We start from the raw sequence: 20668 nt of genomic DNA, 5'->3' as shown, positions 1-20668 counted from the left end.
AGGTATGAAGAGGGCAGCGCGGGATGACATGGTCCATGGTCTGCTCCTCTTCATTTTCCAGACTTATAGGCGCCTCCCTACTAGCTCTGAGCCGAACAAGCCTAGGCCTGGTCGCTCAGCGATTAGGGGCTTGCTTTGCCTCCTACTACTGGCTGGAGATGTTCACTTAAACCCCGGTCCCACCACTTGTGAAATGAAAACAGACATAAATATCTATTGTCAGAATGTGCAAAGCCTAAACAATAAGCTGTCTGATTGTGAACTATCCCTGCCAGACTTAAGAGAAGTTGACGTGATCGGACTCACTGAAACATGGCTCTCGTGGGCTAGTGACAGTGAACTACCACTCAGTGCTAATTACAGCATATTCCGTCGTGATCGCGCTACTCTAGGTGGTGGAGTGATGCTAGCAGTGAACAGTGCGTTACCGTGTAAACGAAGGACAGATCTCGAACGGAACTGTGAGTTAGTGTGGGTGGAGCTACTCTTTCCTCGACGCCCTGTACTTGTGGGATGTTACTACAGACCACCGAACAGCCAATTCAGTGACCTTGAGCAGTGCCTGGACTCAGTCATTGCAGCTCTCCCTCATGGTGAAGTAATTTTAATGGGCGACTTTAACCTGTCTATAAAGTGGTCTTCTCCAACTACCGGACTGTCAGCTAACAACTGTGACACATACTTTATAGACAGTTTTATTAATGGCCTCGGACTGAAACAGTTTAATATGTACCCAACCCGTGGACCCAACACCCTGGACTTCATACTCTCCTCATTAGAACTTAAAACAATAACCCCAGGCAGGAACCTTTTCCTGTGCGACCACCAGTCTCTCGATGCTACACTCCTCCTTCCCCACCCCTCCTCAAAGCCTCACAGCAGGACATCCTACCGCCCTACCTACATCTGGCGACGTGCCGACTGGCCTGCAATGTGTCGCGCCCTGGAATGCCTTCCCTGGAGTCTGCTCGAATCGGCTCTTGACCTGCTGTACGACTGGCTGCAAGCTGCAATTAAAGACTTCGTACCTGCACAACGGGCTACTACCAGCAAACATCAACACTGGATATCACATGAGACCAGACTGATACTATTTAATAAAAAGAGAGCTTGGCGCCTGTGGAAAGACTTCCCTAACCCACACACTCACAATACTTTCGTTAAAATCCGCCGCCACGCGAGGTTTATGGTCAGAAGAGACTACAAAACACACGTAGACACTGTCACTGAAAACGTCCGCAGCAATCCCAAGCGCTACTGGAGTCTCATCAACACACGAAGAAGGACGGAGCGGATTCCTGTCAGCGTGAACCACAACGATACAACAGCAGACGGCGCCGATCGCAATGAACTGTTCAACAGGTATTTCTTCTCCAACTTCTCTCCTCCCTTACAAAACCAACCGCTCCCATCCGTTGGTACAGCCTCAAACAGAACCCTATCAAGCATAACTACCACACCAAGTGATGTTCATGACCTTCTTCAAACTCTCCGTACCAACAAAGCTACCGGTGCCGACACTATAGGTCCTCTTTTCCTAAAAAATACTGCCAGTACTCTTTGCGTCCCTCTATCTAAATTATTTAACAGATGTTTTGCCGCGGGCTATTTTCCTAATACCTGGAAACAGGCAAATATTGTTCCACTTCTCAAATCAGGCAACAAATTTAATGTTTCATCTTACCGACCAATTTCTATTCTCCCCACACTATCCTTTATCTTTGAAAAAAGTATACACCAGCGTCTCCTCGCATTCACGTTGCCGTATATCTCAACCAAGCAGCATGGTTTTCTACCAGGTGGCTCTTGTCTAACAAACCTAGCCACTCTGCATAGCTTTGCATCACACGCCATTGCAGCTAAATCGCAGCTGGATATCTGCTACGTAGACATTTCGAAAGCTTTCGATTCTGTAGACCATACTCTGTTGCTCCATAAACTCTCCGAACGATTTAATATACATGGCAGTCTTCTGGCCCTTCTTTCTGGCTTCCTACATAACCGTTGGCAGAGAGTGGTAATATCAGGCACTTCATCCTCATGGTTACCAGTCACGTCTGGTGTCCCACAAGGCAGTACTCTTGGCCCCTTGCTGTTTTCTTTGTTTATGGACGATCTGCCGTCCGAACTCAACGAAACAGCCAATACCCTACTCTTTGCTGACGACTGCAAGATATTTAGGGAGATCAGGAATCCAGGAGATGCAGCTCTGCTACAGTCCTCACTTAATGCCCTCTCGAACTGGTGCCGTACTTGGAAACTTATCCCCAATCCACAAAAATGCAGCCACATGACCATAACACTACGTAAATCTCCTCTACCGACATCATATTACCTACTCGACAAGCCCATCACCGTAGTTACGCAACAGCGTGACCTAGGTGTAATATTTGATACAAAATTACAATTTAAGACCCACATAGAAACATATACAACCAAGGCTATGAAATTACTAGGCATTCTCTATCGCTTCACAGAAATTTCTGACCCCATTGCTCTTCGTCACTTCTTCCTCACGATCATTCAACCTCTCTTAAACTACTGCTCTCCTATTTGGACAACAGCCTCCCCCTCCAATACTAAGCAGTTAGACAGAGCAGTGTCCTTCTTTGCTGCAATTGTAAGGAACAGAAACCCCAAGCTCAAAAATCTGTCTACGCAGCAGGTATTAATAGCAATTAATATGTCACCGCTGCACATCAGGCGACAGGTAGCTGACCTGAGTTTCCTCCACGGGATCTTAAATGGGCATTACCGCTCGGAACATCTTGTCTCACTCTTCTCTCTCCGTGTTCCTTCCCGCTCCACCAGAACCAAAGACCTTCTCCACATTCCCCACACTCAGCACTCAATACTTCAACGATCTTTCCTAATCCGCCTCCCGACACTCTTTAACAATATTAACAGGAGACAAGAACTCGATATAGCATCAAGTAAAAGTGTATTCGAGAGGTGTGTAAATAGCCTCTTAAAGATAAGTTGATGTGAAAGGATTATACCGCCATCTTGACCCACGACGACTTGGCTATCAATATGGACATTCTTATCGTTTTCGATTTGGACAGTTATTAGTAGGCTGTGTACCTGATCTTGTTATATTTTGTTATGTTTGTTATATTTTATTATGAAAGTTTACGTTGGTTAAATAGTCTGTTCGCAGTGCAAGTGAAATTTGCTCAGTGTAGCTGTATTTTGTGCTTTGTGAATAAATAATCAAAAATAATCAAATAATTCACTAATTGGAGAAACCATCCAACCCCACTTATGGTGTAAGAAATTGCAGCGTCCATGCCCAGTTCTCAGTCTGTTGAGGCGACACCATCGTTTTCTTGGGAGGTCGAATCCCTTCATTTTCAGGGTTGGATTTAGGTCATGAGCATTTGTTCCAAATGTAGAAATTGACCACTCATCCCGCCAGCTCTCGTTCAGATTAAAATTATCCTTCAAGAGTCGGCCAGCGAGTATACTTGCTGGTCTCCTAGATCGAAGTCGTCGTGGCGATGGGTAACAACATTTCTGGTGAACTGGTAATGAGGTAGATGACCAGATCTTCTTTGCTTCTGTCAGCAGAGCTTCCTTTCTCCTCAGGTGAGGTGGTGGGATATGACTATGTACGGGTAACCTGTGGCGAAGTGTTGTCTTTACACTACCAGTTATGCAGAGCATGGTATCATTCAACTTAGTATCCACTTTATGCACATGTGCACTTTCCAGCCTTACTGGGGCACAGTATTCCGCTGCAGAGTAGACGAGACTGATACCCGTTAATCGTAAGGAGTCAGCCGAGGCTCCCCAGGAACTGCCACAAAGCTTGTGTTGGATGTTATTCCTTGTAGCGAATTTGTGAGAGAGCTTGGTGAGATGTTCTTTGTAGCTCAGAGTTCTGTGCAGTGTGACTCCTAGATATTTCGGGAACGGGTTGTACTTTAGGTTTTCACCAAGGAATAAGACAGATGGCTCATAGTTTGCGAGTTGGTTGCTGAGATGAAAACATGAAACCTCGGTCTTAGAAGTACTTGGGATCACACGCCAAGACTTGAACAAAGTTGCCATTTTGACCAAGTCTGCTGAAAGAATGCCTTCTCCATCCTCGAAATTTCTGCTTTGAGCTACCAATGCAATATCGTCTGCATAGATGAACTTAGTAGCTGTGGTTGGTGGTAAGTCATGGATGTATAGGTAGAAGAGAACTGGGGCCAATACTGATCCCTATGGCAGACCGTTATTTAATTTTCTTACCGTATATCTAGATTATTTCAAACTTAGAACAATACAATCTGTACCTCAAATGTCCATAAAGAATGACCGAAACATGCCTGTTCTTTTAAGTAAAGTTGACATGAATTTGTAACCCCCTCCGGAGGTTGAATAAGGTTTTGAATAGGAGGGAAAAAAAAGACTTATACTTTGCACAGTTCAGCACTGACAATAGAGATCATGAAGTTTATACAGTTTAGTCCAGATTATTTTCAGACGTTTACAGAAGAGACTGAAAATAATGTAGTTTACATTAACTTTGTATTTACCTTGATAGTTTAGTAATAGAGAAGGGACCTTCCGCATTTGTACAGAATGAAAGTGACGTTCTTGTATTTGCCTGGGATGTTCCGCAATGCAGTGAAAACTACGGTAATCGTTGTCTCAGTAACTGAGTGGAAGAACTGAGAACAATAGTTCGAAGATTTATTTGGCACCAATCCCAGGCTAGTGGGTCGAATAGTTCATGAGAAAGAGGGCGTATACTTTGGCGTGTTTCGTCGTCCGTTACTTTGCTGCGCGCACTATGCACTCCCATTTCTTTTGTTAATACGTGCATTCTCTCTTCGCTCAGTTTAGTCTGGTGTAGTGCTGATATCGTCTGATTTATTAAACCTGTATTACTTCCCTTTCATTCAAACTGCACCGTGCCATCCTTCTTCTCCACGCAATGTCATTTCAAATTGACAGCGGGTCAATTAATTATGATAATCAGCTCATATTGGCCGTATTGATTTAGTAATTCATTGGGTGGTTTATCTCTATACCCTTTCCATCAACTAATAAGGATTCATAGCAGATTTCAAGGCACTGAAAGAATTACGGTATATGAATTCACCAGATGATGTCAACATGCATATCGGTGAAGAGATTGCGATTTCTACTATCAATCTACGTGAGGAAACATCCCGTAATGAAACGTACATCTGCTAGATTCGACTTCGTGCTCTCAAGCGGATAGGGATCAGACTATTTCAAACACTTCAGATAGAAAGACAGAAACAATGATTAAGGATTATTCATACATACAAGGAATGTAGAGATCTTTACCGTCAAAGATATGCCATTTCCATCTCTACAACATTCACTATTTTAAGAGCAACAACAAAATGATGTTGGTCCTGCAGGTATCTATACCTCGTATGGAGGTCGGTAGCGTGTGTAGAAAAGGAGTCGTATATGATATATGGATGTCGGCGTCAAAGGGTTAATGTGGGGCTGTTGTCAGTTGCCTCAATGAGGGAGATTAAGATACAGTAATTAAGGTACAAGACTGCAGGAAGTATGACTTACCTTTTGTTCTAATTCATGTAATGAATTGATTATAGTTTTCACTTAATTTAATGTAACTATTAAATATCACCTTTCCTGAAGTATCACGCATATAATTAAAATAAGGAAATAGGTATAAATAAATTTACAGTATATTTTTGTGACGTACATGGTCTGTTTTTAGAACTCAACTCAATAAACTCGTATAAAATATAAAATAATTCATTATGTTTATTAACTTACTCTTGTCACCTCCTCGTCTGTAAACTCACTGCCACAACCAAGACAAATCACGAAAGTACCGGTATCTAATATTTATGTTACATATATCACTCAAATATTCTCCTTGTCTATATCGTACTATTGTTATGTATTATTTACTTGTAATCATAGTTAGTATTTTCAGGGAACATGTACGCGAACGTTTTTTAAATATCAAAATAAATTTTGCTCTTATACTATCCCCCAGTCTTTCATGAAGCGAACCATATAAATTAAGTACATATTATTAATGTTTTATGACCTTTTGTAGCCCTAATCTTAAATATATGCAGAACTCTGCCACGCCCCTTTACGTGTCAAATGTATTTAAACTTCATAATATTTCCTGAACAAGTCACTTTGGGGCATTAAAGGTAATTTATATCCAAAAATAGTAAATTTAAGTTTCAAAAGTTGGCTAACCTGCACGATGTTCATCTTTCTCCACATCAGTAATAAATAAACAATAGTGTTGATCACAATAGCTTTTCTAAAATATAAGTAGCAAATATTTCCATAGATATGCCGAGGACAAGGAAATTTGGTACTGGCAGGTACAAGTTCTTTGGAAATAGATTTGCATCTAAGGAGCAAGAAACACAAATCAATACCAGTAATGGTTTTGGAGAAAGTGAGGTTAAGGTGCAAGCAAGTGCTTCAAAAAAGAAACTTAAATATTTGGACGATTCATACAGCAGTAACTTTAGTGAAGAAAAGATTCCAAACATAAATCCTGGGTCTGTGATAATTGAACTGAGTGTTGTGTACGGTTTACTGAACAAATGTTAGAGTGTAAATATTGTGAAAGTGAAAGTAGTATTGAACTGCTTGAAGATGTAAATAGTAGAAAGAGTTTAGTCTCAAAACTTATCATTATGTGCAGTGTCTGTGGTCATGAGGAATATGTATAGACCTCAGGGGTAAATAACAAGAGGCTTTATAATATGAACACAAGACTAGCCTATGGTATGCGGTGTATAGGCAAAGGATATAAAACAACACAAACTTTTTGTGCAATTATGGATTTTCCTCTACCTCCTCACTGCTATTGACAGAATAGTTGCCGAGGCAGAGATAATGTTCAAAGTGACTTCCAAGGAGGCAAGAACCAGAAAAAGGAATATAAGGAGGAAGAAAGAGGATGAAGAACTTCTGAAACAAGATGATTATGGGACTGGAATGCATTAAGCACATCAGGTTACGCTACAACTTTCATTAACAGCAAAGTTAAACTTTAAGTCCAATTTCCCGAAAGTTTAGTTTTCTGACATATTTAATTTAATAGACCAAAAACTACTCAAGCTAGAAGGCTGAATCTTCGTGCATAGAATCAGTACGATAATTGAAGAAAAGTAGACTACAATCATGGACCTATCTTAAAAAGTTAGGACTTGACTTCAGCTACACCCAACAAAAATTTGCTGTACTTTTATGTACCAAGTTTTAATTAATGCTGCTAATTCATTTCTTTCTGTATGTTCTCCGTAGTAGTCTACTTTATGCACACACGCATTCTCTGTATACAGTTAAAAATGGTGGATTTTATTGATAATTTTCAGAGATAAAGGTACCTAAAAAACTGTCTACACTCCCAAAAAGTAAATTACTTTCAAAGGATAAAGTAAGCTAATTACTAAAATACTTTACTAACTAATTTTTCTTTGTTGTTTTATGGTTCTAAAAGGTCAATTCCACTTGTACGGTGCATTTCGGGTGTATATGAAGCAAACTACTGGCGATATCTTGTGTGTGATTTGTAGTTAAAATTATGGTCCTTCACAGACATGTACCCTTAAGTTCAGGTTTATATGCAAACACTCTCCCTTAAGCATGACTGGTACCACTGTTCATCCTTCATAATGATAATTGTAGAGATTTTAATAAGAAAATAGGCTTGTTGTGAAGTGAAGTGAGTCTCCCCAATACCTGGAAATAGTTGTTATATACAAGACAGCTTACACGGAAAACAGAGGGAGCACTTTGGATCACAGATATCCATGAGCAATTGCCTCTACATGCCTAAAATTCTCCCGTAGGAATCACATGATTTCATTGGTACAAACTGAAGCTTACAATGCTCAGCCTTTCCCTGGCAGGGAGTAGCCGGGCTGTTGCTGTATGAAGATTAACAGCAACACTGAGAGGCATGATAATTAGCAAAATGTAGTTGAGATCCTGGCTATGGGAGCTTTCCACTAAAGACATGTAGGGAATTTAAAATACGCCCGTAAATGATCCTTTGGATAAATGGCCGATGTCTCCTTCGCTTATTCCGTTTCCTCATATGTTTGCGTAGGCAGTGTGCAATGTGTTAATTTTGAAGCACTGGCACGAACTGGTATGCACTTTGCTGTGCAAGTCTGTCAAAAGTGTGGTCTAATGCGGCATGCATTGATCATAAGATTCCTATATATCGTCGAACATATTTGTAAATACTGGTTGCAGCAGACAGTTTTCTCTTGTAATTCATGTAGATTTCTAGATAGAGTCGTCTTGACTGAAAAGCAAATTCTTTCAGTATGCCCATATGTGGCCATCTACAGGTGTGACGCCTGGGGAACTGAACAATCTCCAAAGGACCAAGGTGCATAGATATGTGACTCCGTGGTCACCTTACATGTTACAATGACGAATACTGATGTTCATAGCTTGTCTGTATTTTCAGTATTGTTTATTTTACCCCAGACTTTATTTGATATTTCTTTCCTGAACGGTGCAGGCCTTCGTTTCTGGGTAGATGGTGGCTATACGGTAAGGCGTATTAAAAACAGATAGCACAATCGCCGTTCAATTTGGAGAGATCTAGAACTTTGGTCCTATGGTTTATTTTCGTGTCCCAATTGATACGTTAGCGCTGCATTTGTCGATTATTATGAAATCCCTCCAACTCGATTGTGACTGGCATGAGGAAAAGGGCTCTGCTTTTATAATGAAAACTTTCCATCCCTTCTGTGAATGGCAGTTGCCAAATGAGCCTGTCATTATAGAAGAAATTACCGAACTCGATTGTGATTGGCGGTAGGAAATGTGGCCTGCTATTATCATGAAAATTTCCCCAATGCCTACCTCACATCGGAAACAACGTACTGTGTCCTCCCTGTTTTCTTTCTCGGACTCGCTAAGAGACATGCAATTTAGTATAATCTTACTCGCTGCCTTTACAGTAATTTGCGGAGAAATCCGTATACAGTGTAGAATATTATAGCGAAGCACGGATACATTTGCTTGTCATTGTATAAACTTAGTATTTGAGGTACTTCCCAGACTTTATCTACGTCATAGCGTCTAGGATACCTCCGCATGTATAACCTTACTACTAGCTGTATGTATTTCCTCTGCTTTCATCTTCTACTAATTTATTTTCCCATATTCTAAACATAATAGTACATAGTTTTTCTGGTGTCTTCATTCTCTGTTTAATACCTTAACGAGAGCGTTAAGTTCAACTTCCTTTTCGATTTTTCCTATCTCCTTCTCATCCATGTTTCACTCTGATCTTTCTTCTTCTCCTTACAGTCTTCTATTAGATTATCCGCTTCCATATCTTTATAGAATTTAATGCATCAAATTTCCGGATGTTCTTGTCTTACAGCTTTATCCCTCTCATCTCCCTTTCTTGTTAACATTTTATTTCTTATTGCCATATCTTACTCATTCTCTTGAGATACTTTAGTACATTTTGTCCGTTCGTTTGTCCTTCAGTGTCTTTCACACTTTGGACCACCTATTTACACAATCCCATATCTTCCCTCCCCAATTGTACCCCATTCCTATGTAGCCCAGTCTTCATGTATACTACTAGACATAGCGGAAAACACGTGCTTTCAGCATGTCCCATATGTAGACATCAACAGGTGTGAGATCCGGGTAACTGAACAATCTCCAAAGGACCGTAGTGAAGTGAACACGTGCTGTACCAGGGCACATAAATATGTGTTCCGGTTGTTATGCGTTAGGTTAGGTATCAAATGTTTAGTAGACTGTGGTAAGTTGACTTTAACTCAAGCGAGTTGGCTATAATAATAGTCACGAACATCAATACAAAAACTAATGACCAACCGACCAAGAGCAATGATAATAGGAATTAACTAGGTTCGTGGAAGCATTTCGGCAACCAGAGATTTTCGCAGGAAAGTACATTATTGACAAAAGATACTCTACTAGAAAAATATTTCAAAAAACTCAACGTATAACACGTACTAATGCTAAGAATTAAATACACAGTTCAGTGGGCCAAGTTAAGAGAGCAACACGGAATAACATTCATAAAACGAATCACTGACCAAGGTGCAGTGTGCCAACCACATATTACTTGAATGGTCGCAAAGATAACAACAGTGAAAGTTACTTTAAGAAAATAATCCTGACACCAAATCTCAGATAAACAATAACAAGAAGTGGCTAACATTAAAAAGGAAGAACCCCATCATTGGAAAAAGGAAAAGGGGAACTCGGGGAGGTACATGAATCGAAGCAACGTCCCGCGTAGTTGAAAATGGCGTAAGTAAAGAATTGTCCACATGGCCACACGCAGTTACGTAACCAAAATAATGCAGAGGATCGTTAACCCCCTGTAATCACTGTGCTTCTCTGGGAACTTCATAAATTTCGAGATAGCATTATAAACACTCGTAGATGATTGGATAACTGAGCTGCTGAAATAAACGTAAATAAGCCATACTGTGAGGACTTAATGCTCACAACAAAATATAAATGTCAAGCCTTTTCTCACCCATGCCGTGCTGAACAAGAGTCCAGATAGCAAAGATGTTAAGTCAACTTAAATACACCGAAAGCAGAAACACACCGCTGTCAGAACTGATTTGTAGAAACGGAGGGCTGATCTGTTATAGGACGAGTGTAGAAAGTTCAAAAACACATTTATCATAAGATGATAGACGGCTGATGTTGTAGTGACCTAGAGGTTCCCAGGTTGCAGAAGTGAGGAGAATGTGCGAAGGTAGCAGCTGTACGGCGAGGCAGTATAAAGTCAGTGGCGTAGTAGCAAGCTGCAATGCAGGCGGCGAAGTAAAGGTAATTTGTGAAATCTTGAGAGTATTTTGGGGGAATTGTACGCTGCGATCACATTTCACGTTATACTGCCAAGTTTTGAAGTTTATAACTTGTTTGTAATTTCAGTGTTGTTTATTTCATCTCAAAATCTACTTGTTCTTTTCTCCTGAAGTTGTTTTTTTCCACACGTTTGAATACATCAGGTATTCTGAGAGAAGCGATAAGCTGTGACACGTGACCAAGCTGTGTATTGGCCATCTATTCCCGCAGCTAGCGGCGTCTGGCGTCATTTCATCCCTGCGCATCTTGGAAGGAGGAATATTCGGAATAAGGACAGGCTTGATACAAACACAAATTACTGTCAGAGACTCGGGAGGTGTGTCTTAAGTACTTCTTAATTTCCAACTGTCACGTATTTTGCGTTCAGTCTGCAACCCTCTGTGGTTCATTTAGTTTCATAGCTTTAATCTTTGTCTCGTTAAGAACTGAGACTAACCATCGTCGTATTGCTCCTCCCTGTACTTACCTTACCCTCTATTGCAATGTGCATTATTCTTCGCCACTCGCCAAACATGACCCCACCACCAAAGCCAAATTAAATCAGCAGCTGTACTCTAATAATTGGGATTGAACTACCCTCATTCCGAATATCCTCCTGCCATTGTTTCCACCTGATTGTACCATCAGTCATTCTCACTACTTTCAGGCCTGTTACTTATATCTCATAAATAATGTACCCCCACATCCACCCAGGTTTCACTCCCATGCAGCAAAGTTGATATGAAAGCAGACCGATGAAAAGATAGTGTGGTTGGGAATTATTTCTCACAGAATGTCGTTGATCAAACTCTGAGCTCACTGCAGTGGCTTTTAACAGGGAGGGCTACAACTCAGAATGTACTTGAGGTGGCCACACCTATTCTGTAGCAACTTGTATCCCGAACTCAGGACCACTCATCTGTTGGAGTACGTGACTACAGTAACTTACACCATGAACTATTAATATTTAACTTATAATATGGTAATAAGTTTAAGACTTAGCGGGGTAACCGCAAGGACTCTGTAGACTATAGGCCTAATTGTCACAAATCCACAATTCAGTTGCTACCACATTGAAGCACATTGCCTGTGATATATTTCCAGCTGAAAGTAGGAATTTTATACCAAGGTTTAGCTCGTCCCTTGGATACAATACTACAGCTGTAGAAGGGATTTTGGAGATTATGATACTAGACACGCGTTACGTCCTCTGACACCTTCAGACAATACGATGCCGTTATCTTATGGAATACTGTCGAAAGAGGCTACTAAAAGAGGCGCCTGACTTGAGAGAGCATGGGTTAGCAAACTGGGGGCTTTAGCTGAGTCTAGGCATGATGTATTTTAAGTTGTTGTCTATCTAACCCCCTTGGCCAACTGTTGTAGGACACTTTATTCTGATGTGGTGGGGTTATAAAAAAGTAAAGCTACTCCAGGGGCACCCTTGCCTTTAGTAAGAGCCGAGTAACCTGTGCTGTTGTTGTGTCTGCATTGTCGAAATCGCGGCGGTCTCTATATGAGTCTAGGCATGTTGTGCCCTAAGCTGTCGTCTATCTAACCTCCTTGGCTAACTCTTGTAGGGGCACTTCAACCCTAGGTGAGCAGAGTAAATGCCACTCCTATGGATTCGAACGTGGAGTTGACATAAACTCAAAAACTAAAAGAGCTTAAGTGCACTTCGAATATCCTCACCCCGATTGGAATAAATGTACGATGAAGATGTACTGACTACAGTAAATGTGGAGACGTGTACATGTCAGGAGAAAAAAGAAAGAATGACTTTGCGAGCTAAGTTGTATCTTACCCTATCTGCCGTTGTAAAGGAATGCGACAGTGTGTTATGACGCAAGAAACCTGACTTGAGAGAACTTGGAGTCTTCAGCTACAGGTCAAAGCTTGTTCGCGGTGACGTCACTACAGCTCTTGCTTCTATGATGACGTCACTCCACACAGATCCTCATTTTTAAGAGGTGAGGTGGAGGGGTAGAATTGCATCAGTGGTGTACTGCCAGTCGTAAGGGTGACTAATAGGGAGGGATAACTCAGGGGAGAGCTGTGCTAGAATACAGGGGTATATAGGCATACACAGAGCCTTATAGACGCAATTCCCTAATTCCTTCTTCTTCTTTATCTGTTTACCTCCAGGGTCGGTTTTTCCATTGGACTTACCGAGGGATCCCACTTCTACCGCCTCAAGAGCAGTGTCCTGGAGCTACAGACTCTGGGGGTCGGGGGATACAACTGAGGAGGATGACCAGTACATCACCCCGCCTCACCCACGCGTTAACATCCCAAGACCTAATTGCTGACGAGATTAGCATCAAAAGTGCTGGGTTAACCCATGCGTTTGACGCCAGGCTTAACTTCACAAGAGCGTTGCAGTCTCAAGTTTGAAATTCGACTTTGATGCTGAGATTTGTGGAAGCTGGTGGCTACACATAGGACTAGGGATATGGTGTAACACAAATGTTTTATTCGTAGGGGGCGTAATATTGGGAAGCATCTTGGAAATTCTAGAAACGGTGAACCTAGGATGCACATATCTGCAAAAAAATAACTGCTCGTGCAAATTGACTAGTTTGGATGTATTTGCTGACACATGGATTACAAAGTTCATTTTTTCTACAAGTTGGCAACTTAGGTACAATCCCGCAGGAAGACCTGAACTATCTTTGTACTGAATACCCAATATAATAGGTAAAAAATAATGTAGTGCCGGAATTTAGCTCTGCAGGATTTCGCATATTATCAGAATTCCCGAATGCGGAATGGAATCCCTACGTACACTTCACATTCGATGCTCCTGAAGACCTAACGTTGCGTTGACCACGCGTTAACCTCCTGGGACTTGACATGGTACCAGGGAGATGGTGTAAGACTTAATACACAATATGCTTTATTCATTGAGGCTTAACGCTGAAAAGCGACCTTAGGTATTGGGGAGTGGAGCGATCGCGCAAGGTATCAGAAAGACAAGAGCTACGAAAGGCGTGGAAATTATGGACACCTTAGCCCTCGTAAACGTAATATCGTGCGGGTCGGAAAAGAACAAGAGTTAACCGAGGAAGGTCGGATAGGATAGATAAAAGTGAGTGGCCTAACACAAGTAAGTAGAAGCACGCGTGTACATGGGCTCTTATTGCACTAACCCGGCTGAGGCTGTGCTCGGTCTTTTTTCACGTATTACCCTAATTCGAGGTTCTATCCTCCTAACCGGATGCCCTTCCTAACTTGCGACTCTCAGTAGAGTGATGTAACATCGGCAGGAGGGTGATGGAATCCTGCCGTAAGAAACGACTAAGAAGGGCTGTTATAGGCTCTTAGCTTCCAAGAGCTAGAGGACCTCAAGATGAGTCTGGCATTAATTATATTTGTTCAACTTTCTTTGGATAGGGAAACGAGGGTTGCTATTACCTTGAAAGGATGAGCTATTCCGTAGACAAACTGAGCTGCCAAAAAACCTAAGACAGAATAATATAATTTTTAATATAAAATATATTAACTTTAAAACTAAAATTAAAAAGTGAAGAATATTAATTTCTCTCGCAGTAAAGAAATCTCCAAATATTCACATTACAGATAATTGACAGGTCGTAACAATCCTAGAAGTAAACATTCAACCGTCAACATTGAGAAATACAGGAAGTTCAATATAAAACGTGTGGCAGGTGAGGGATCTACGTTGCAAAATAAATTGAATGTTTAAATCATCCTTTTAGCGTGCAATTTATTCTTTCCTTCTTTGTTGGCAACCTGGCTACAGTGCCACTCAGCTGACGAAGTAAGTTTCTAGAACATTATAATGGGGTTGCCATGTCTGCAGCACTTCGTAACTTAATCAATTTCCTTTCAGGTAATTCTCATGGTGGCCAGTTTCATTAACATGATCCCATGTAAACCGGCTCTAAGGAGGACTCTCTGTTAATTTGTGGTGTTATTGTGTGTTCTAGACTCGGTGCGACTGTGTGCGGCACTCTATGGGTCACTGGCGGAACATGAGAAGATTAGGGAATTGCAGCTGGAAGATGACACCAGAGTGGTGGAAGAACTGGGGAGAACCCCTAAGGAGACAGAGAGCAACGCTAGTTCATGGGAAGATGTGTTAAAACGAGATGGTGATAGAACAGAGGGAAGAGGCATTTGAGAAGAAAGGAAAGGATGTGGAGAAAGCGCGTAAGGAGAGAGAAGAGGAGTTGGAGAGAGCATGTAAGAAGAGAGAGGAAGAAAAGGAAAGAGCTGTAAGGACGGAGAGAAGGTTGTTGAGAAGAGAGAGCTGGCGTGCGAGATGAGAGAGAAACTTCCTCTCCAGAGGGAGAGGATTGGCGGAAAAGGGAGGAAGGTCCACGGTGGGGGAACTGCTGGTCCAGTACGAACCAGGTCACGAAATCCTTCAGCAAATTGTATATTGGGCCGCTGATCAGGGATATATCAATGTGGTGAATTTCCTTCTTGCAAGAAATCCCCGTGTGGACTCGAAGCGTACCGATTTGAACCATGCTGCAGAAGGGGACAGCTGCATGTTGTGGCGGCTCTGGTAGGAAAGGCGAAAATCGAGGTCGAGAGGAGTGTCTCTCTTTGGAAAGAGTGTCATTGATGTGAACATTGGTACCCACAGAAAAGAAGTGCCTGCACTCTCCTTGTCAGCCATACATGACCACATGGAGGTGGTGATATACCTGCTGGAGGAGGGAGGTATTACTGGGGAGTTGCTGGGTACTACTCGTGTACAAGCTGCTCAGTGGGGTCACCTCGATTTAGTGAGGTATCTCACCACTCTAGAACCCACTAGTCTCAATGCTAAGACTATTGATGATTACCCTCCACTACATGTGATTGCATGTGAAGGTCACCTTGAAGTAATGATGTCCCACACCACACTAGACCACACTAGTCTCAATGTTAAGACTACTAATGATTACACTCCACTACATGTGATTGCATGTGAAGGTCACCTTGAAGTAATGAAGTACCTCACCACACTAGACCACACTAGTCTCAATGTTAAGACTAGTAGTGGTTACACACCATTACACTGGGCTGCACGTGGAGGTCACTTTGAAGTAGTGAAGTACCTCACCACACTAGACCCCACTAGTCTCAATGCTAAGACTAATAGTTGCACAGCTCTGACCCTTGCCAAACGGAGGGGGGAAGGCACCATGTGGTGGTACGCTTCCTAGAGCAGTGCTCATTGAATAAGTAAGTTACTTGGACACACAAGTGTAATCTAGTGTGTCTCCCTCTATCCGTAGTACGATCCTTACTTGCGCCTTGGAGGTGGGGAAGAGCCCTTCCTCCTCTCAGGAGGTTCAGTGCTACAACAGTGAGGGATTCTACCGGTAACAAAGAACTCTGTGTTGTGTCGTTGCCTGGAAGCGAATGGTATTCTGTGCTAAGGTTTGTACTAATGTAAATAAATTGTTTCAAGGGAATAAAACTGGTATATGTGAGTAATAATAATAATAATAATAATAATAATAATAATAATAATAATAATAATAATAATAATAATCGTATGGCCTCAGCTACCGTGTGCAGACATTTCAATTTGACGCCATCTTGCTGTCTGCTCGTCAATTTCGACGTTCCGTTTTACTCTAGGCCCACCAGATGGCACGCCAAGTAAGCCGAAACTCTCTTGGACGTCTATGGCTGAGATTTAATTAATTTTGTCGGGTGAACACCAAATGTGTCACAAGAGATCTTTTACATGCCGACATCGTACTACATGGAGTGCCGAATAGACTTTTTTCCGCCCTTAAAAAATCTGACTACCTCTGCCGGGTTTGATCCCGCTATCTTGGGATCCGGAGGCCGACAATCTACCACTGATGCACAGAGTTAGTGTGTGTCACAGCCCCATCTTCCTTGTGATTAAATTAGCAGCTCTCTGCCTCCTTTGTTCCCGAGTGTTGCAGACCATATTAAGCTCTCTAATTGGGAGTTGAGTGGAGCAATATACTTGCACAGTATAGTCGAATTAAGTGGTTGAAGCCGGTCTACAGGCTGAGGACAGTGTGGATAGTCAGCACCATAGATCATCCAGGTAAGTGACCGTTAAAGACACTGGCAACGAAATATGTAGCTTGATCTCACTTAGGTAGGTGGCCTTCAGATGTGGCACAGATGGGAAACTTGAAGTAATGTAAGTAATTTTCCCATCACACATGACAAGCACTTAAGTTATCTTATGATTTTCATGTAGTTCCTGCATTGATCCCTGCAGAAGTATTTGAATTACTTTTTAAACAGGGGTGAAACTGAGAATCGATGCAAGTGGCTGTGTCAGCGGAGAATAAGGCAGACTAAAGATCCACTTATCCCAGTGCTTGAAATGCGATTTTACCAGGGTATAAAATCAGGCTTGAAATTAGAAACCATATTCTGATATTAATTATCAAAATAACAATTAATGATCTCAATTAACTTATGACGATAAAAATACCTTTTGCAGTGAATATTTGGTTTGAAAAGTCGTTGGCTCAGTAAACTCGCGTCCTGACACTGAGTTAGTGCAGCTAATTTCAGGTGCAGCCCCCATTGGAGCCGCATATAAGTTATTAACCACTTACCTGGAATCGAACCCAAGCTAAATGTTATGCTGCCGTAGTTTCATTGAAATGGCAGAATGGGTTTGAACATAACACAGGTTGAAAGAAGGGAGCTGACGGCTGTCATACTGAGCTATACACAGGGGGAGAACGCCCAATGACATAAGAGGCCTCTCGCTACAAAAAGTAGTGATCCCATACGAAGCTTGAGTGGGTTCCTGGTTGCACTATGCAATTCAATCTAAACGTTTTAACTCTTACTTCCAATAAATCATTTGCGAGTCTTCCCACAAGAAATGCCCCATTTGATTCCTTGATGCGTTTAGGAACAACCCTGGTATTGGAACAGGAGGGTGCCACCTTCAATCAGTCGCCACTGATCTGCATTTAGGGCAGTCACCAGGTGGCAGGTTCACTATTTGATGTGGACAGGTCTTACGGTGACAATGAGACAGGGAAGGAAGTCACTCTGGCCTTAGTTTGCCTGGTGTGGAATTTGCTGAGGTGGACTTTTGATCCCATTTTCTCCCGACAGTGATGTGGTCACTCGCTCTGTGGAAACATTTTAGTTATGCTGTAACTAAGCTGTGATGGGAGAAGTGAAAAATAAAAGTGATTGGGCTCAGTTAATTACGCGAGCAGAAATTAATTTCTGAATATAATCAGTAAAGTTACAATAATCGTAGAACGCGAGTCTTCAGAGAATCACTGTCTTTTTTTTACGTGGGTTTGCCAGAGGGAAATGCATTAGTCTGTTTTGTACCTTTTAGTATAAGGACATTAAGTGGCTATCATTGCTGCATGAGACTAAATAGACATTCAAAATGTTAGCTCCCGAGCAAAATTAGAATGTCACTTTCGAGGTTTTAGGGTAACTTATTCAAATAGGGGAGTGGAAATGCCTCAACACGTTCACCGTCACGTTTTTATTCCGGCTCTATTCTCCACGACGTGGGGGCGGTATGAGGCGACTTTAAGGGAGACCAAGGACTGTCAACTTGGGAGTGTCGTTTGGTGACCACGGTTCCCCTAGCTGAGTCTGGATCCTCCTCGGTTTGAGGTGCTCGAGTCCTGGGGAGTCCTCCCTCTCTTTTGCCGATACCTTCACTTCTCCTCCATTTTCCCTCTGATTAGTGTTAATATAGGATGTCTGCCTAGGTGTACTTCCTCTTAGAAAAATAATCACCGCCACCGTCTCACGATTACCTATATATCAACAAGCTGTGAGAAAATGAACGGGTGCTGGGTCTCCAATGTTACCAAGCTCTCGATGCGATGTATATCGATTACAACAATGTATCGATTACAATTATATTTTCAGAAGTAAATTACGAGTAAAAGTTACTAAGAAAGTAGTCGTTACAAGTAATTCAATTACTTGGCAACTCTATAAGTAAGATATTCGTGCTCATGACACAAGCTCGTATTACTACGTGTTAACGGTACCGATGTCGGACCAGAGTACAGTTTACTGTACCTATTGTTACATCCCGATTGTTACAGAGCACTTCATAGGCAAGTTATACCTGTTCTGCGGATTCCATCATCATCGTCTTAGCGCTTGTCCCGCAGCTGAGCAGGGTCTGCTGTCTTTTGTAAGCCAACCTTCACTTCCTTCTATAAGAGCATCATTTGAAACAAGATGAACATACCTCATGTCTTCTTGAAGGTGATCAAGCCAGTGTTTCTAGGACCGACCACGTGGCCTGTTTCCAGATTGAGTGATGCGAAGTGCCGTCTGTACACATTACATGGTCATACCAAGTAGGTTATAAAGATAATAGCAGAAACACACTCGAAAGTGCACAGCTTTCCGAAGGACAGCGCCACTACCACTATCTAGTGGCTCGCAGTGTAAAAACGAACAGCTGTCGACTGCTCCTTGTGGCTGCTATGACATAATACCTCAACCAGGATTCTCAAAAAATTTTATTGTATTGTATTGATTTTAAGTTTTAATTTTTAAACGAATTATGGAATAGCTTTTCAAGTACAATATGTTTGATCTGCGGTTATAACATTTTATTCGTCACGAAATACCCGAAGGCATGGAAAGTAACATCAATTTTAGGGCTACGCCTAGACCAAAACTACTGGATCTTTCATGTGATAGCCTACCGTCCACTTTTTCACATGTGCCATATACATTCAAAAGTATATAATCCTACGGTACACATGCTATTTTCCACAAATTGAAGTTAAGTCATGACAAATTTATGTAACAATTTGCATATAACTACTGGATAAGCAACCATATGTACTGAAAACTATGCACATACCATAATTATATATATATATATACTATATTATGTACATATCAGTGCACTTGAACATGAAATTACATATGTGTACATTCTGTAATTTCGCACTTTTCTTTTTCTGCTGAGATAAAGAAATGGAGTATGGCATTTAGTGCCGGGAGTGTCCAAGGACAAGTTCGGCTCGCCAGTGCAGGTCTTTTGATTTGACTCCCGTAGGCGACCTGCGCATCGTGATGAGGATGAAATGGTGATGGAGACGACACATACACCCACCTCCCGTGTCAGATAAATTAACGAATGATGGTTAAAATTCCCGACGCTGCCGTGAATCAAACCCAGGGCCCCTATGACCAAAGGCCAGCACGCTAACCATTTAGGCATGGACCCGGACTCTGCTGATATGTGTATAAACCTTTTTTTTATTTACAAAAGCTGTATTGTGGACTGCAAAGTATCTATGTGCCAGCTAGGAATAACAACTGTCACACATACCTTCTACACTAACATATTCATTCATTAAGGTCTTCGCTAACTTGTTCTTGACATCCTGAGTGATTTCACATATGAATTAATTTAGATTATTCTGAAAAACACGCTACATTTTAGAACACAACATGTGAGAACAATCATTGGGGAAAATCATGTTACTTGATTCATATTTCTTCACTAGTAAGAGGAAGTTTTCTGGGTCGTTGGAATTAAGGTCAAGGGACATCAAAACATTTTCACACTCATTGTGTGGCAGTCTTGTGATTGCCCAAACAATAACTTAATTGTCTGCATTTGCCTGTGTAGTTTGCACATTACAGTCGATGATCTCAATTTTTCATTACAATTAGGTCTCTTATCACTAATATTTAATCTTTCATTCACAGAGTAACTCATTTTCAAATAATTGTATTTGTTTAGGAATACTGAAGCATCAGCCTGTGATGGGGATAGTAAGTTATTTATCTAACAGTTCTTAATGCACTGTGAATATTAGATGCACCTGGAGCTGTATTATTGCTCTCT

The sequence above is a fragment of the Anabrus simplex genome, chromosome X (assembly GCF_040414725.1).
Source record: "Anabrus simplex isolate iqAnaSimp1 chromosome X, ASM4041472v1, whole genome shotgun sequence".
Taxonomy (NCBI): Eukaryota; Metazoa; Arthropoda; class Insecta; order Orthoptera; family Tettigoniidae; genus Anabrus; species Anabrus simplex.
Note: the sequence above shows the minus strand (reverse complement) of the source record.